Below are 18,206 nucleotides of genomic sequence, written 5' to 3' on the forward strand. Positions count from 1 at the left end.
CCGGCCGGCGATGTTTGATTCTTTTCGCGTATGGCGCAAAGAAGCCAAACAGAGAGAAATTAGGAAGACGAAGAAAGAACAGAAAGAGAAAGGGTTGACTTTAATGGAGTCTGCTAGGCAGCTGCATGTCAACGAGACCGAGAAAGCAATGGAGATGGCGAATAGAAAACATAATTTGGCAATTGATAAATGTTACCCTGTATTGCCATCTTGTCCTGCTAAGCCGATAGAGGACCCTGAAAAGGATCCTCTGTTGTCTTACCTGTTGAGTTCACCTCCACCGTATGCACACGGTATTACAGTACCACAGTTACTACCTGTTGTACAGCCAGCTGCTGGTCAGCCTGGGATAGGTGCTCCACTTCCTTTGAATCCAGCTCCTGTCTTTCCCGTGATCAATGATCCTACGGCACCCCCTCTTCCTGGGTCGCCTATTCCGCCTTTGCCTATCGTTTCGCAAACTGCTTTACCTACTACTCCTACCCTTACTATATCATCTGCTCCAGCTGCCCTGTCCCCAAGCCCTGTCATTCTGACTCCGCTTTCCGTTCGTCGGAAAATAACCGACTCTGTAACTAATATCTTAACCCCTCTTTACAGGTCCTTAATTGGGACCCCCGTTTCTGACTCTATACAGAGACGTAGCCAGCTTCCTGGTCCCGAGGAACGAGAGACGTTAGATTCGACAGCTCTTAGGTGGATGTCGAAAGCTGCGAAGTATGATGCACGAAGAGTGTTAGACACATTTATGCAGTGGAATGAACCAACTCAACGTTATGTTTTTGACGTGATGTGTTCTCTTGTGCGTGAGGAATGGGAAGATGATGACTTAGATTCCGTCCCTTCTGATTTAATAAATATTCAGCAGAAATTTGCCGCAGGAATGGTGATAGGTTCAGAAGTAGGGAGAGCAATAGAATTAATTTTAGCTTATAGGGATGAGTCCCCTTTTCGGGCGACAAGAGACCCTGACGGTATCCGATGAGAGAAGTTCCGCCCATATGGCGCGAAGCAGTTGCCGCTGATGGGAACTTGGGTATTGCAGCTGCTCCAGCACAGTTCCAGAGAGTGTGGATACACATTCCTTGGAAACGGGCTGAAGTATTAGCAGTAAAACAAGCATTACCAGACCCTCGTAAAAATCCTGCTGGTTATTACAAAGAATTAACACAGACAGTCCAAGCGTGTATCATGAATTTGGCAGACATTGAAATGCTATTTGGTAATGTAGTGCCAAGGCCTATATGGGCCAAGATTCGGCAAGAGAACCACCCAGTCGCCTTAGGAGGTGATTGGCCAGCTATCGTAGCGGCAGACGCACAGCAGGTTGGTGGAGCTAAACCTGAACCTCTGATTGCTGACTTACCTGGCAGAATAATTAATCTGATGAAAACGCTGATGCCAGCGTTACGAGTAAATTGGGATAAACTATCAGCATGCAAGCAAAAGAAGGACGAAAGCGTCTCTGACTTCTTCACTAGATTTGAAGAGACCTTCGTAGATCACAGTGGGCAAGATATGAGTACCGAGGGAGGTCAGAGATTGTTTGTTGATAAGTTCGTGTTTAATTTACTACCTGAGCTTAGTAACAAGTTAAAGGATTCTGAAAGTGCATGGGCAGTGTCGACGACAGCACAGATACTTGCAACTGCTCAGTATTACGAGAATAGAGAGAAAGAAGAGAAGGAAAAATCAGAAAAGAAAACGAAAGATTTAAAAACCAAAGTTCTTTTGCAACAGGCATATCCGCCTCGTTCGAATCAGTCAGATTCACAGCAGCGACCCCAGTTTCAGCCACAACCACAATTCCAGCAAGGGACGGCCCAGAGATTTAATTATAGTTTTCCCCGACAACAGTTAGCATGGAATCAGTGTGCCTATTGTAAAAAGGAGGGTCATTATAAGAATGAGTGTCCAGTACTACACCCACAAACTAGTGGTGTCCCAGCTCAGAGAGGTAATGTTGGGTTTATGCAAGCTCCTAGAGGTAGAGGGCGTGGTACGATGACACCACAGGCTGATCGCCAATCGAATTATTTCGACCAGCGAAATATACAACCTACGCAGCCAGGTAGATCTCCACAGTATCATGTTGAAGATTACTATGATCATAATGAAGAGATTCAAAGAAGCGAACAATAGGACAGCCGCAGGCAGAGAGAGGGAGTAGTATCAGTTCCAGTTGATCAGAGTGGACCTTATGTCACAGTAGTTACCTCAGGCGTGGTCGAACCGTTTCTGTTGGATACTGGTGCGGCAAAAAGTTCAATCATGCGCGCGAAACTCCCTGGCGCACCTTTGTCCGGCTTACCGAACACTTCAGTAGGTTTCTCAGGCGCCCCTGTTCACAATCCTGTGTCCAGTCCTTTATCTATCACTGTTGGGCCATGCGAGCTAGAAGCACCCCTCATCTTAACAACCGGTTGTAATGAGAATCTGCTTGGTTTAGACCTGTTGAAACGCCTGCATGCGACGTTGTACTGTTCTCCTTCGGGAGTACAGCTCACATTAGGTAAAGGAGTCATCTCCCCGATGTACATGTCGATGGACAAGCTCCCACCGGAGCTGCGTTCTCTCCCTGATACTCTTTGGGCAACTGGTCCCAACGATGTAGGCCTCTTGGAAATTCCCCCTTACGTGGTAAGTCTAAAAGCGAATGTTAAATTTCCACGAATCCCACAGTATCGGATTTCGAATGAAGGTGAACAAGCACTCTTGCTGATTGTAAAAGACTTGATACAGAAAGATGTGATAGAGGAAACTAGAGGAAACGTCTGCAATAGTCCTGTTCTGCCGATTCTGAAATGTACTGACCCTTCCAAACCTCCAATTTACAGATTTGTGATTGACCTCAGAGAGGTAAATAAAATTGTGATTCCACAGTTCCCAGTGGTACCAGATATCACTGCATTATTGACGTTGATTCCTGCATCGGCATCATGGTTTACGGTGATCGACTTGAAAAATGCATTTTTCAGCATTCCCATAGCAGAAGAAAGTAGAGACATTTTTGGTTTCTCCTTAGGAGGGCTCAGTTTCAGATTCAAACGCGCTCCACAAGGTTATTGTGAAAGCCCTTCAATTTATAGCCAAGCATTAAAAAGTCAATTAGACGCTCTTGTACTTCCTCATGGTGTTGCTCTGATCCAATACGTAGACGATCTTTTACTGGCTGCTGATGACAAGGAAACTTGCAAAGCAGCTACAATTTCTTTATTGCGTCATTTGTCAGACTTACATCACAAGGTGTCACCTTCTAAACTGCAATATTGTTGCCAAGAAGTGACCTACTTAGGTCATCTTTTGTCAAAGGAGGGAAGAAGGTTGACCCCAGAGAGAATCAAAGCAATTTCACAGATGACTGTACCAAGCACACAGAGAGAAGTGCGTGCGTTTTTGGGTATTACGTCATACTGTAGGCAATGGATCCCAAATTTTTCTCTCATGGCGAAACCATTGGTAGCCCTGACTGGAAAAGGTGTTCCGAGCCCTTTGCCATGGTCTGATGAATGTCAACAGAGCTTCTCCGACTTACGTGATGCGCTGTGTTCAGCTCCTGTGTTGGGTACTCCTGACTACAGTAAGCCGTTTACACTATATGTCCATGAAAGAGAAGGTTGTGCATTAAGTGTATTAACACAACAATTCGGCGACAAACAACGGCCTTGTGCGTACTTTTCATCCACATTAGATCCGGTAGCCAGAGCATTGCCAAGTTGTTTAAGAGCCACGGCAGCAGCCGCAGTGTCTATTCGACAGTCTGCTGGACTAGTCATGAACAACATGTTAGTAGTCATGGTTCCACATGCTGTGGATACACTCATGAATCGAACGAAAACTCAGCACCTCACCAGTGCTAGATTATCAGGCTATGAGCTGACGCTTTTGGCAAGTCACATTCAGATCAAGCGATGTAACATATTGAATCCAGCAACACTGTTGCCGACTACTCAGGAGTCGAGTGATTCAGAGCCCCATGATTGTTGTTTCAGAACTGAGGAAGAGACAAAAGGTAGAATTGATTTAAAAGATACTCCGTTATCAGACCCAGACGGCACGTTATATGTCGATGGGTCCTGTTTTAAACTACAGAATGGTGATGTGACGGCCGCGTATGCAGTTACGACTTTGAGTACGATTGTTGAGACTGCAAGAGTGAGTCAGAATTCTGCCCAAGCAGCAGAATTAATTGCATTGACAAGAGCGTGTGTTTTAGCTGAGGGAAAGAGAGTGAATGTGTTTACTGATAGCCAGTACGCCTTTGGCGTCGCACACAATTTTGGGCGTCTCTGGAAAGAAAGAGGTTTTCTCACGTCCCATGGAACTAAGATCCAACATGGACAGTTAGTCAACGATCTATTAGAATCCCTGACCCTACCGAATGAAGTTGCGATTGTGAAGTGCAGTGCCCATCGAAAGATTACGGATGATGTTGGCCGAGGGAATGCGTTTGCTGATGAGGTCGCTAAAGAAATGGCCAAGAACATGACGAGCCGAATGTATGTTGCAACGTCTGCAAGATGGATTGCTGAATCAGGAATGTGTGAGAATACGATTGACAGTGTGAAAGCAATTCAAAATGAGGCAACTGAAAATGAGAAGAATGAATGGAAGGAGAAAACGGGTAAAATGGATCCAAGTGGATGTTGGATTGATCTGTCTGAGCAGCAACGTTGGATGTTACCTGATGCGTATGTACTTGCAGTAGTCACGATGGCGCATGGAGCGGCGCACATCAGTTCGAAAGGGATCTGTAAAATGTTAGCTCCAGTATGGAAGAATGATGGAATTACTAAGTGTGCGGAAAGAGTGGTGAAAAACTGCATGGTATGCCTGATGCATAATCCTGGCAAGGGAACCCCAACCCCAACTGGTCATTTTGCTCCCCCTTCTTATCCCTTTGAAGTGATTCAATTGGATTATATCCATATGGACAGGTGTAACAATCTTAAGTATGTCCTAGTGGTAGTATGTGCCTTTTCAAGATGGATTGAGGCATACCCATTAAAGGATAACACTGCCATGTCCACTGCCAAAATCCTCCTCAAAGAATACTTCCCTAGGTATGGTATGCCACGGATTGTTTGGTCAGACAACGGAAGTGAGTTTGTAGGGAAAGTTATGAAGAGTGTGTGTGCAGGTCTAGGAATCGTACAAAAATTCCACAGTGCGAATCATCCACAGTCAGCAGGTTTGGTGGAAGGGTACAATGGCACCCTGAAGCTGAAGCTTGCGAAAATTCAAGCTTCCACTGGTCTCTCTTGGCCAGACGCACTGCCTCTAGCTTTACTGTCCACCAGAGCGACTGTACACTCTCGAGTAGGGCTTAGCCCATATGAGATTGTGTTCGGCCGCCCTGCTAATGTTTGTGGAGTCCCTAGGCCAAAGGAATTCAAACAGATAGAATACCCAATGTTGATTGATTACCTTCATGATCTGACTGCTAAACTGAGCCTTATTCATCAACAGGTATTCGAATCCTTGCCTAAACTGCCGGAGAGTCCAGGTCATACGTTGAAACCCGGCGACCAGGTTGTAGTGCGGAACTTTGAACGTACTCGAAACCTTCAGCCAAGATTCGTGGGCCCGTTCCAGGTCCTCCTCGTAACCAGAACTGCAGTACGCCTAGCTGGCAGGAAAAATTGGGTGCACGCCAGCCACACGAAGCGTGTCCCTCTCCCACTCCCCTATGACAACTGGGTTAGACAGGGAATTGGTGTATCCGAGACAGAACCTGTTCCTAGGCACATCCCTTTCAGTGATGCAGAGTACCTAACGGACCATCCACGAACTAAAACGCAGAACTTTGACACCTCAGCAGAAACCGCTCCTTTGAATCCTGAACCGAGTATTGTACAAAGTGAACACTTGTCGCCTGTGGAATCGAACATTTCTGCACCTGTGGACCAGCTATTTCAAGACCAAACAAGACCTGGAAAGTACAGATATAATCTACGTTCTCATGTGATGAACTGATGACATTGCATTATTACATTTCTGTTTGATAACTGTAAAACTGTGTTGATCGTATTGCATCCCGTACAGTCAGGAAGTTTGCTTTTATTTTTGCTATCCTCTTACCTTGCCGTCTGGGTTACCGTAGGGTCGTAACGTGTGCCTTGTTTTAATTTACAGGGAATCAGACATTAGGTCGGTTTCTTCTGTTTGTCTTGGGAACTCTCAGGATAAACAGAGGTAAGTTTTTAACAGGTACAAATCACCCGTTGCGAACGGTTGTAGAAGATGGAGCTTCCTGAGTTACGACGGGTTAAAGTCATAAATGTGCACAAGACAAAATTATATGACATATTGTATAGTAAATGTTTCCTAATGCAATGTGCCCTGACACTTCTGATTGTTTTTATAACTCTGGTAGGCGGAATTATTTTTGGTATTCAATTGATCTTTGCACCTGTTACGTCTACAGTATCTCCCCATATTTCTGTTTCCCCGACTATTGGTTCTATTCATTCTTTTCATCCTTTTCCGGCCCACGAGCAAGCTCGACGCTCTGAGTTTATAAATAACACTTTCATTCAGCTCTTGCACCAACATCAACTAGTGGTTAACACAACAAACTGCTGGGTATGTGGCCTGATACCACATACCATGGACAAGGGCATCCCTTATTTGGTTCTGCCTTTCAGTTATAATGGATCATTCTGGGCATTTCAGACCATGTTCGCCTATGCTCTAGAGACCTACCCTCCACGACCTCCGCGTTCCACCCGGTATAACTCTGCTAATAGAGCCTTGGTAAAAGGAATCACTGATATGGTGAGAGATGTCAATAATACTCCGTACATTCCCAAGGATGAGTTGCGAGTTTACATGGGTTGGAATATTACAGAATACGGCATTACTCTGGGTGAGAACAAACGTAAGAGCTCAACTCCGATCTGGGTCGTACCCCACCAAGGTCAGGTCTGTTTGCAAGGAAATGGGAGGAATCCGAAAGCTCGACTAGGGAAGAGTGACTGTATTGAAACATACGTGTTCCCGTCACAATCTTCCCCTGCATTCTTAGCCGCTAAGGGTACCTATTTTGTTTGTCAAGACAGAGCATATACATGGCTGCCCGCTGACTTCTCAGGCTCATGTTATATCGCTCAACTGTTACCTCCGACATACACTGCTGCACCGGACTATCACAAAACGAGAGTTTTGAGAGGTGTATTCAGTAAAGAGGATACTGCTGGCCAAGTATCAGGAGACTTTTTCAAAGGTTTCCTCCCGTTCTGGGGGCCTATGGCCAACAGTAGAAACCTGCGTCAACTAATACGAGTAGTTGAATCCACTATTATCGAAACTACAGGTGCCCTCAGTAACCTGACAGCTGAGCTTCAAGCGGATCGCCTCATGACGTTACAGAACCGTATGGTTCTTGACGTGTTACTTGCAGATCGAGGTGGGGTATGCAAGATGATCCAATCAAGTTGCTGCGTTTTTATCCCAGATAATGCGCCAACAGTATACAAGGCCATCTCTAAGTTACACAAAATCTCCGACTGCATTCACGTAGAGGAAGGTGACTGGTCACTAATGGGATGGTTCTGGAATCTGTTATCTGCATGGGGGTGGAAGGTTCTAATGGTCATTGGTGTTACGTTAGTATTTTTATTTTCGTGCTGTCTCATTATTCAGTGTGGCCCTGCCTTATGTAGCGTTTGTGTTTCATCGTGCGTAAGAAGACCACCTGTTTTCGGAGATGCACCACGAGATAAAGTAATGCTACAACAACATATCAGTGACCTAATGAACATAGAAATGGACTCTGACATAGAGTGAGTTATTGCCTATGTAAGGGCAAAAGGACGGTCTGAGGTTCTGTAGCGATCCGAACCCGTGAATTCGGTATCGTAGTACTGACACGATTTTGGTACCAATGAACCGCAAATGATCCATTATATACATGACAGTGTTTTCGCTGCGCAACTAGCATGAATTCACTGGAAAATAGGGCATTCTGTCACTAAAGTCATGGCACCCATTTTAGTTACGGCATCCATTTTGTTTCTTGCCCTCACATAGTCAATGAACGGACGATGACCCCGGCAGGATCACCTTGTTAAGGACACGTAAGCTCGAGCCCCGAGAAAGGCTGACGCTACATGACTAGGCAGAATCAAGCTGCCTCCCTTGCCTGAGGCCAGTCCTGCTATACTGGTTCTCGTGTCCGTTGTCCTGACTGAAAGGCCGAAGACGATTGCCCTGCCCGTTTATGATCCATAAACACCTCTTATCCTACATTTCAATCCTTTGCACCTGGCTCTGCTCTTTTCTTTCTGGGCTTTTACAATGGGGAGGTTACGATTTTTATGACGGGGAGGATCAAGTAGAGAATGAAGAACTGACAAGAGAGCCTGATCGAATAACGAAAACCTACAACTAATCATTGTTTGATATTTATTTATTATCTATTTGGGATACCGGGTTGGGCATGAGAAATATTCGTGTAATGTTGCCCCAAGACATTTTTCTTGTATTTAAGAAACAACCCACTTAATGCAATTCGAACAGTCTCCTAGATTCTGCCTCTGTGTGGTTCCTATGATTTCTGTGTCCCTGCAGTAAATAAACCTTGGTCTTTGACGCCGCCATCGAGAAGCCCGTGTCTCTGTTTATTTGTGCACCGGGACAGGGGGAACTCAGGGGTCTTCGGGTGTTGTTTCCCTGACACCTCTGGACTCTTAAAAGTCCAGAACCTCAACTGGTCTAACCCAAATGATTACGCAGTGAATTGTCTTAATTCTTCCTACTGGATCATGAGCTGACTCAGTTTTGTGATAGCCCAACTCACAATAAGGGAGAAACTCTGGACCTAATCATAATCAAAGGTAACACTATCACATTGGACACCATCATTCCTTGCGACTGGTCCTACCACTATTACATCTCCTTCTTCATTAACAGGGAGGTGTTAGCAAAGGGCGATCAACCCAAGAAAACGAAGCAATGGACAAGGAACCTTAGAAATATTCACACTGAAGAGCTGGCAATCTGCTGTTCAAAATCCTGGTCTCCTCACTCGGAAATGAAAGATTTTCATGTCCTCATAGATTTCTATAATACCTCTATCTCCAGTATCATGGAGTATATAGCCCCGCTACAACATAAAAATGCCTCCTCCAAAATCTCCAAACCATGGTTCAATGACAAACTTTAACTTGGAACACCATATTCTAAGGTCAGCTGAAAGATCTTGGAGATCTACACCATCAACCGAACACCTAACCCTCCTTAGAGCCATCAGGAGTTCATACAACAAGAATATCAAGAGTGCTAAAGCCGACTTCTTCAGATCTCAACTTAATCGAGACATAAATTGCCCACAGAAACTATTCAAAATTGTTAATCAACAATCGTTCAAGACTCCCGTCCGCACTGACTCTGGTGAAGGCACTCCTACTTGCGATGATTTTGCCACCTTCTTTGTCGGAAAAATGTCAAGCATCAACATAGTCCTTGAATCGAAAAGGGCTCTTCTCCTAAATTCAGGATGCACGGCCCCACCTTAACACCTGGAACTACCGGACCTCCTTAGTACGAGTACCAAAAACAATGCCTCATGGCATGCCTTAAAACCCCTTAGTGAAAACGACATCTACAATACTCTTCTTACGATCAAACCCTCCAACCACTTCAATGACCCTCTACCTCCTCTCATATTCAAAGAAATTAAAGATGCTGTCCTTCCCATTTGGGCTAAGATTGCTAACACTTCACTATTGCATGGCATGATTCTGGACTGCTTAAAAGCTGCACAAGTATCCCCCATTCTAAAAAAAAACAAACGCAGACAGTTCTGATCTGAATAACTTCCGTCCTATCTCCAACATCCCCACACTGATGAAACTCTTGGAAAAGTCTGTGCAATCTCAACTCTGTGCTCACATTGAGAAATTCCAACTGCTGGATCAACACCAATCAGTCTTTCGGAGTGGCCACAGTACAGAATCGGCACTCACTCACATCTTGGACGAAATTTTAAAGTTGCTTGACCAAACTGAATCCTACCTCCTCATTCTCCTTGACCCATCTTCTGCCTTCGACACTGTTAACCATAGCAAACTACTCTCCACGCTAGAACACCGGATGGGTCTATCAGGTGTTGTCTTGCAACGGTTCTCTTCCTTTCTCCACAACAGATCCCAAAGAGTCAAAATGAAGCAATCCCTATCTCAGCTGTTTACAGTCCTGATGGGGTTTGCACAAGGGTCTGCCCTTTCTCCCATACTCTTCAATCTATTCTTGGAACCAATAGCTAATCCTCTGAACTCAGCAAACATGCTCTTTCACATGTACGTAGATGACACCCAATTTTATTTGAAAGGCTTTTCCCCGGAAGATTTCATTTCACTCAACTCCATCTTGATGAACACCAAAAACTGTCTCATGGAAAACAAACTCATGCTCAACTCCTCCAAAAGAGAATTCCTCCTCAGTGCTTCTCCTAACCATGCCCCCAAGATTGATATCTAGATCCATCACCTGTCAGTCTTCAACTGCTCCCCCACATTATCGACTATGCTTAATCACTTGGAATCACCCTAGACAGGCACCTGAACATGCAGAAACATATAAGCAATTTAACCAAGGATGCTAAACATCAGATAAAGCTACTAAGGAATCTGAAACCATTCCTCCCACAGGAAGAATTCAAATGGGTAATTCAAGCTTTAGTATTGCCAAGGCTCGATTACGGCAGCTCCATTCTTTGCGGTCTCCCCCAAACAAAGCTGGGTTCCACTTACAGCAGCCAGATTGAATACTGGGACAAAAAGAAATGAGCACATATCCCCAGCCTTAAAATCCCTAAACTGGTTACCTTATGAAGCTAAAATTCAACTAAAGATCGTTTGCCTGACTAACAAAGCACTGCACTTCAAGACCCCCATCTATCTGGCTCACAAACTTGAATTATCAGGGGGTGGCCACCCATCTCGAAGTGCAAACGCACTTCTCCTGAAACCTCAAATCTTCCACAAAAAGAAAATGAGTAATAGAGCATTCCCATACAAGGCCCTGAAGATTTGGAATTCCCTTCCACCGGAAGTTCGCCGAATCCCATCCACCACTTCCTTCAAAAACTAAGTGAAAAAATTTCTAATGCTGAAATTCCTGCCAGAAAGTCCTGGCTCAGTTGCCTCAATACTGCTCTCTTCTCTGATAATATGACTTTCCAGTTCACAGTTTCACTTCTGGGTTTAACAGTGGGAACAGGCCATTCCACACCTCTGTATGCTATTTATGGAATGCCTCTCTCCCTTTGTTTGATCGCTATCTGTTATTTTTGTGTAATCTGGTGTTTAATAGGATTGGTAGGCTACTACTGTTGCTATGGACATTGCCTATGCCTTTCTATTGTTGGAACTGTCCTATCTGGTTCTCAAATGTTCTGAATCTTTTTGTTGTTGTGCTTTCATCTTGAACCTAGATGTAACGTTTATGCGCGGGATCGTCATTAGACTGAACACATGTGAAGGGCCTCGGAAGGTTGGGGAAGCTCTTCCTCACCTCCCGAGGCCCCCCAAACAAATGGAAATCCCTCAACTGTTTGCAACAGAGGGATTTCGTGCCCCTGTCCTCATGATGGAATGGTTCCGTCATAAGCACAGGCGCACCAGTGCTCATGACAGAACCATTCCGTAATGAGCACTGAAGGGGGTAAGGTCAAAGTAATCTAAAGGGCTTGAATTAAAAAAATATCTGCATGCCTCTTAGCCTAAATTATGGTCAATGTAAATGTATGGGGACATCGATAGTAATCATGTAGTAGGAATCCTCCCATTGTACATCATGTATTTTACGGAGAAAATCCATGGTATCCTTAAAGTATGTAAGTTACTCTTAAAAGAGTAGAAAATAGTCTAAATAGACAGCAGTGTTCTCTAAAAGACTGGAATTAGAAGACACAATAGGGCATCCTTGAGGATCATGTAGATTTGTACGATATGAATTTCGGTAACAAATATAGGCAAGAAAAAACATAGTGCTCAACTTACAAGAAATTTTATTTCCCAAAACTCAGAAGACCCAATACTTTCCAATCATATAATATAATGTGAAAAGTTGCTTCTCTGTGTTGGCTTATAGGGACTTCTACATAACAACCAGATAACGTCAATTGTTTGATAGCCTCAGCTCTGTATTTCTTAACATCCTATGATACCATGCTACTTCCCTTATCTAAGGGGTTAATTACCACAGAAGGGTTATTTATCATATCTGCTAGGGCCCATCCTTGATGCACATGAGGCTCAGGGTCAGACTGATTTGCATATGGCCATGTCTGAACTGGGGTGGCAGAGTGGGCTAAAGAATGGTGATGGATCAAACCCAGATCTGTTGACTGGGTGTGAGTGTTTGATTGGTTCTGATGCTCCGTCCATCACCACCCCCTTTTGTACCGCTTTGTTCGCCATAAGTTGGCAGGGTATGCTCAGACGTGAGTCCCTTGCTCACTTTGCCACTGGATTCAAGCAAGCCTGGCTGAAGACGGCTGAAATGCCAGAAACCGGTCCTAGGAAGCTTGTTTCCGGTCCAGGGAAGGCATGGCTTGGCAGTTCGGGCTGGACTGTTCCCATGAGGCTCAGGGTCAGACTGATTTGCATATGGCCATGTCTAAACTGGGGTGGCAGAGTGGGCTAAAGAATGGTGATGGATCAAACCCAGATCTGTTGACTGGGTGTGAGTGTTTGATTGGTTCTAATGCTCCGTCCATCACCACCCCCTTTTGTACCGCTTTGTTCGCCATAAGTTGGCAGGGTATGCTCAGACGTGAGTCCCTTGCTCACTTTGCCACTGGATTCAAGCAAGCCTGGCTGAAGACGGCTGAAATGCCAGAAACCGGTCCTAGGAAGCTTGTTTCCGGTCCAGGGAAGGCATGGCTTGGCAGTTCGGGCTGGACTGTTCCCATGAGGCTCAGGGTCAGACTGATTTGCATATGGCCATGTCTAAACTGGGGTGGCAGAGTGGGCTAAAGAATGGTGATGGATCAAACCCAGATCTGTTGACTGGGTGTGAGTGTTTGATTGGTTCTGATGCTCCGTCCATCACCACCCCCTTTTGTACCGCTTTGTTCGCCATAAGTTGGCAGGGTATGCTCAGACGTGAGTCCCTTGCTCACTTTGCCACTGGATTCAAGCAAGCCTGGCTGAAGACGGCTGAAATGCCAGAAACCGGTCCTAGGAAGCTTGTTTCCGGTCCAGGGAAGGCATGGCTTGGCAGTTCGGGCTGGACTGTTCCCATGAGGCTCAGGGTCAGACTGATTTGTATATGGCCATGTCTGAACTGGGGTGGCAGAGTGGGCTAAAGAATGGTGATGGATCAAACCCAGATCTGTTGACTGGGTGTGAGTGTTTGATTGATTCTGATGCTCCGTCCATCACCACCCCCTTTTGTACCACATCCTTGATCTTTAGTCAGATTATCATCCTTCCCATTACAACCCCCAAACATAGTTTTTTAACTCTCTCATGACCACATCATGAGAAACTTCAATATTGTCATGACCCATATAAGTTACAAATCTGGATGATTTAGGTCTAAAAAGACTGATCTGTGTTTTGTCTGTTCATAAACCCAATTTTTCAAGTGCCCATTTTTGTTCTGATCCTTCAGCAATACTCCCATCCCCCTCATACAAATTAATTAGAGTGACAGTATGTGCAATGCATAAGTCTCTACTGGATTCAGTAGTCTCCACATTTATAGGTAGGCCAGGGTGGAAATCACAGAGTTTTGCTCTGAGGAAATCTGCAAAGTTAATGCTAGACCTGGTACCATTGGTGTGAGTCTCCCTTCCATTTTTCGCTGTTGTCTCCTCTGTTTTTGATATGTTTTGCTGGTTTAAGATGCTTTGGGCACTGTGCCACTGCTATCCAGTGCCACAGTGCAAGTGCTCCCTATGTTAAATTGATGTAATGGATTAGTGACTCCCTGATTGGCTTATTTGACTTACTTGTCAGACCCTAGTACAGTGCGCCATGTGTGCCCAGGGCCTGTAAATCAAATGCTGCTATTAGACTTGCAGCACTCATTGTGCCACCCACAGAAGCAGCTTGTAAAGTGTGTCTCATGCCTGCCATTGCAGAGCCTGTGTTCAGTCCAGCACTGCCATACTGACTTGGTAAGTGCACCCACTTACCAGCCACTAAACCTTCCCTTTTCTTCATATCAGACACCCCAAAGGTAGGCCCAAAGGCAGGGTGCATTGTAAATAAAAGGTAGGGCATGTACTGGTGCGTGTGACATGTCCTGATAGTGAAATACAGTGTACTTCTATTTTTACTATGGAAAGGGTATCTGTGCCATAGCATAGAATGGGAGTGTATTGATAACATCTTATAAGTGTAACTTACCATTGGGACAAGGTAGAAAGATGGAACTTAGAATGCCTGAACTCAGAATATAAAAAATGCATCCTTTAGTAAAGATGATTTGTATATCGTGTGTTTGAAAATACCACTTTTAGAAAGCCTCTGCTGGTTTGTAGATTGGCTGTCTGCATATGTGCATTCTATCAGATAGCCACTGGGGGTTGAGGTGTGTTGTGCCTTTCCTGAATGAGTCAGGGCCTGGCTGAATAGACCTGGGCTGCATTTGAAGTAGTGAGAGGAGATTTCCCTGCACCTGAGTAGGCCTGGTCTGCCTTACACAATGCTGTCTCAAACCTCCTGCCAGGAAGATGGGCTACAGAGGACAGAACTGGTTTGGACTGAGCACACAGCTTCTCTGCCACAAGAGAACAATGAGTGATTGAGTACAAATATTGGGACCCAGAACTTTAGAATACTTCTGGACTCAAGAGGAACCTCTGCCAAGGAGAAGAGCTGGTAAACTGAAGGGGAAGTTTCCTCTGCTGTGTGGCCTTCAGTTGCTGTTTCTGCCAAGGTGAGGACAAAGACTGTGTGCTGTATAGAAGATCCCCAAGGTCTGGAAGTAGAGCTTCTCAGGTAAACAAACACTTCACCACCAGCAACCCTGAACTTCCTTTGCTGGGAGTTCTGACCTGCCAAGTGGAGCCTGTTCCTGTGTTGGGCCTCTGGAGGGTGTACCTACTGCTGGGAGCTGAGCAAAGAGAAGCAACTAAAGAAGCGTGACACATCTGCATCTGTCTTCGACACAACACCGCTGTGTGGAAAGAATTCTCACGCATCGACACTGTGCCGCTGGAGAACATTATGTAGCGCCTGCTCGTGGCTGGAGAAATTGCTGCATGCCGAGTCTAGTGCACTGATCTCCGAAGTCTGAGATCACCACACCGACTCCAACACAGGCCATGCTGTGTGACCTGCAAGAACCAAACATCGCTGGGCTGCAACTGGAGAGATGAACACAGCGCTGTTGCCGCTGGCGCATCAATAACCGATGCATCCCCGAATCCCTATGCATCGGGGCACCAATTCTACAACACCGCCGGGCCGCAGTAAGAAACCAACGCATCACCTTCCCCCACAGTAAGAAACGGACGCATCACCTCCTCTTCAGTAATGAGCTGATGCATCACCTCCCCTGCATGGCAGTAAGGAACTGACGTATCACCTCCCCTGGAGCAAAGAATTGATGCATTACCTTCCCTGTGCGTAAGGAATGGACGCATTCCCATCCCAGAATGTTTTTGTTTATGATTTTGACGCATCCAATGTACTTTGTGTTGAAAGTGTTGCATCTATAGTTTTCTATAGACAGAACTTTTTTTCCTTTTAAAAGTCATATCTTGATAACTGTATATTGGATTATTGTCGTGTTGGTCTTGTTTGGTTTAGATAAAGATTACTTATTTTTCTAAACTGGTGTGGTGTCCATTTGTAGTGTTTTCACTGTATTACTGTATGTGTACACAACTGCTTTACACACTGCCTCTGAGATAAGCCTGTCTGCTTGTGCCAAGCTACCAAGTTGGTGGAAAGGGGTTGTCTAAGGCCGTAACTCCATTACCCTGACTAGAAGCAAGGGTCCCTACTTGGACAAAGATTCAAACCATTGTTATCTAGTGACCCCGATTTCTAACAGAGAGGCTCTTCAAATCTAAATATCTATTAGTAGGCCAAGATAAAAGCAGAGAAAGGACTAAATATACGTCCCAAAGAGTATCATACCTAGCTTTTGGAGGTCTCCACAATCTGAAGATTTTAAGCACTCTACAGATTAAAACATTCTTTCCTACAGCCCTGCTATTAACTAAACAATGTCCTGCAGATATTGCTGACCTACAGCAGTCTACTGTTCTATAACTCAGTTCTCTATCAAACTGTTCCACAGGAAATTGACCACTTGAACTATAGGAGCCTTCATGGGGTTCAAATCCCTTTCCAAGCACCACCGAACCCCTGACTTCCAGGTTCTACTGTATCTACTGTGTGTACCGGGAGCATAAGATTCATATAAGAGCTCATCAGCTCTTGAGAAAGGCCTGACATTTCTCTAGATCCCTTTATAGTTCTCAGGCAAGAAGGTTCAAAGTCCACGTCAACACCAAAGAATGTTCTTTCCTGTCTGCATTTGCAGAAGGCCTGGTAGAGCCTGAAGGAAAAAGGGAACTTCGCAAGCAAGCTCCAAGGTTATAGGGAATCATGCTTGAGAGACCCAAAACGGAGGTATCAGATCATTTAAGCACATCTTCTGAATTATATTTTGTAGAACCTTGAGAATCAATGGAAAGGGGGGAGAGGCATATGCATTTTTCCATCCAAATTTGAAGGCAAGTATTCACCACTAGAGCACCAGGGTCTGGCATTCAGCTGTAATACTTTTTCAGCTGAAAAGTCAGACTGCTTGCAAAAAGATCCAACTGTAGTGGACCCAAAAACTGATTTGGTTTGCTAAAATATTAACTGTTCAGTTTCCAATTGCTGAAATCCAGTAAAAACCTTGAATTCCAGTCTGCAGAAACATTTACCTTCCTAGGTAAATATTCTGCCCTGAGTTCGATTTTGTGTTCCAGACAAAAAGGCCAGAGCCTTTTTGCTAAATCTGATAGGTCTAAGGATCTTGAACCACCCAAGCAAATTATATAAGCTACTGCAGAAACATTGTCCATTTTTAGTAAAACTTATTTTCCTTGTAAACAATGTCTGAAACTCATAAGGGCTTAAAGACCTGCTGTTAACTCTAGATAATTTACATGATGCACTCTCTCTATGTGTGACCACAAGTCACCAGTATCTTAAACCCCCAAGCGTACACCCTAGCCTGTCAAACTGGCATCTGACTTAAGGATAACATCCAGGGAGCAACCAAATATCACCCTGCCATTCCAGGGGTCCAAGTTCTCCAGCCACCAGACATGGCTCTCTAGATGCACCTGCAGGATTGCTCTTATCTGTAATAAGGTTCTTAGCTCTTCTTCTCCTCTTTGTTCCTGTGCAGCGGATAAGGATAGTTCTCTTGGGGTAACTACCTGAAATGGCTCTTTCCAGAATTCTATATTGAACCCAAGCACTGTTTCCAAAATCCAAAGAAGGTAAAGTTGCAGCACTCACAGTGGTAACCGGAAGAAGCTTGTCCTTTTGACATATTTCCGATTCCCTGGTGGGCACATCCTCTTTGAGTATAGAAGGAACCAGTCTGAAATCCTCTGGCTTGCTAGCCTCTTCCGAAACCTCTTAGCTGTCTAAAATTGAAGTGGGACCTCTGTGAACCACGGCTGACAGAAAGTAACCTTATGCTGGGACATCCAAAAATACTTGTATTGAATGCACTCCACAAATTACTCAGCACCTTATCAAGGGCTGTAAATGTTGCTACATATTTACTTAATGCCTTAATCATGTCTTCCCAAATAAAAGGCACCTAAGATTTTCAGGTAGTTCTTTTTCTGCCGGGTCACGAAGTTTTGGACTTATTTTCACTAAAACCACCTTGCGCCTTTCCGAATTCAGAGCAGCATTAGCTTTATCTAATAAGACCCTGGCTCTTTGATTTGCCCCCTGAGGAGGTCCATTTCTAGAGGGAGGCCATTAGCATGTTCCTCTATCATATCGATAATTCTCGGTAGGGGACCGACTACATCGAGCAGGCAACCCTGTGATGACTTCCGGGACCTCTCCAGTCCCTACCTGGGGTCTGTCCCGGTTTAAAAAGGAACGTTAATAATCCCGGGTCAAGGTTGCAAAGAAAGGCATACCTCGTCCTGAATCACAGGCGTAGAGAATTCAGCTCTCAATACATTTCGTGTCCCCTTATCAAGTGGATTACGAATC

The sequence above is a fragment of the Triturus cristatus genome, chromosome 3_2, assembly GCF_964204655.1.
Source record: "Triturus cristatus chromosome 3_2, aTriCri1.1, whole genome shotgun sequence".
In the NCBI taxonomy this organism is placed as follows: Eukaryota; Metazoa; Chordata; class Amphibia; order Caudata; family Salamandridae; genus Triturus; species Triturus cristatus.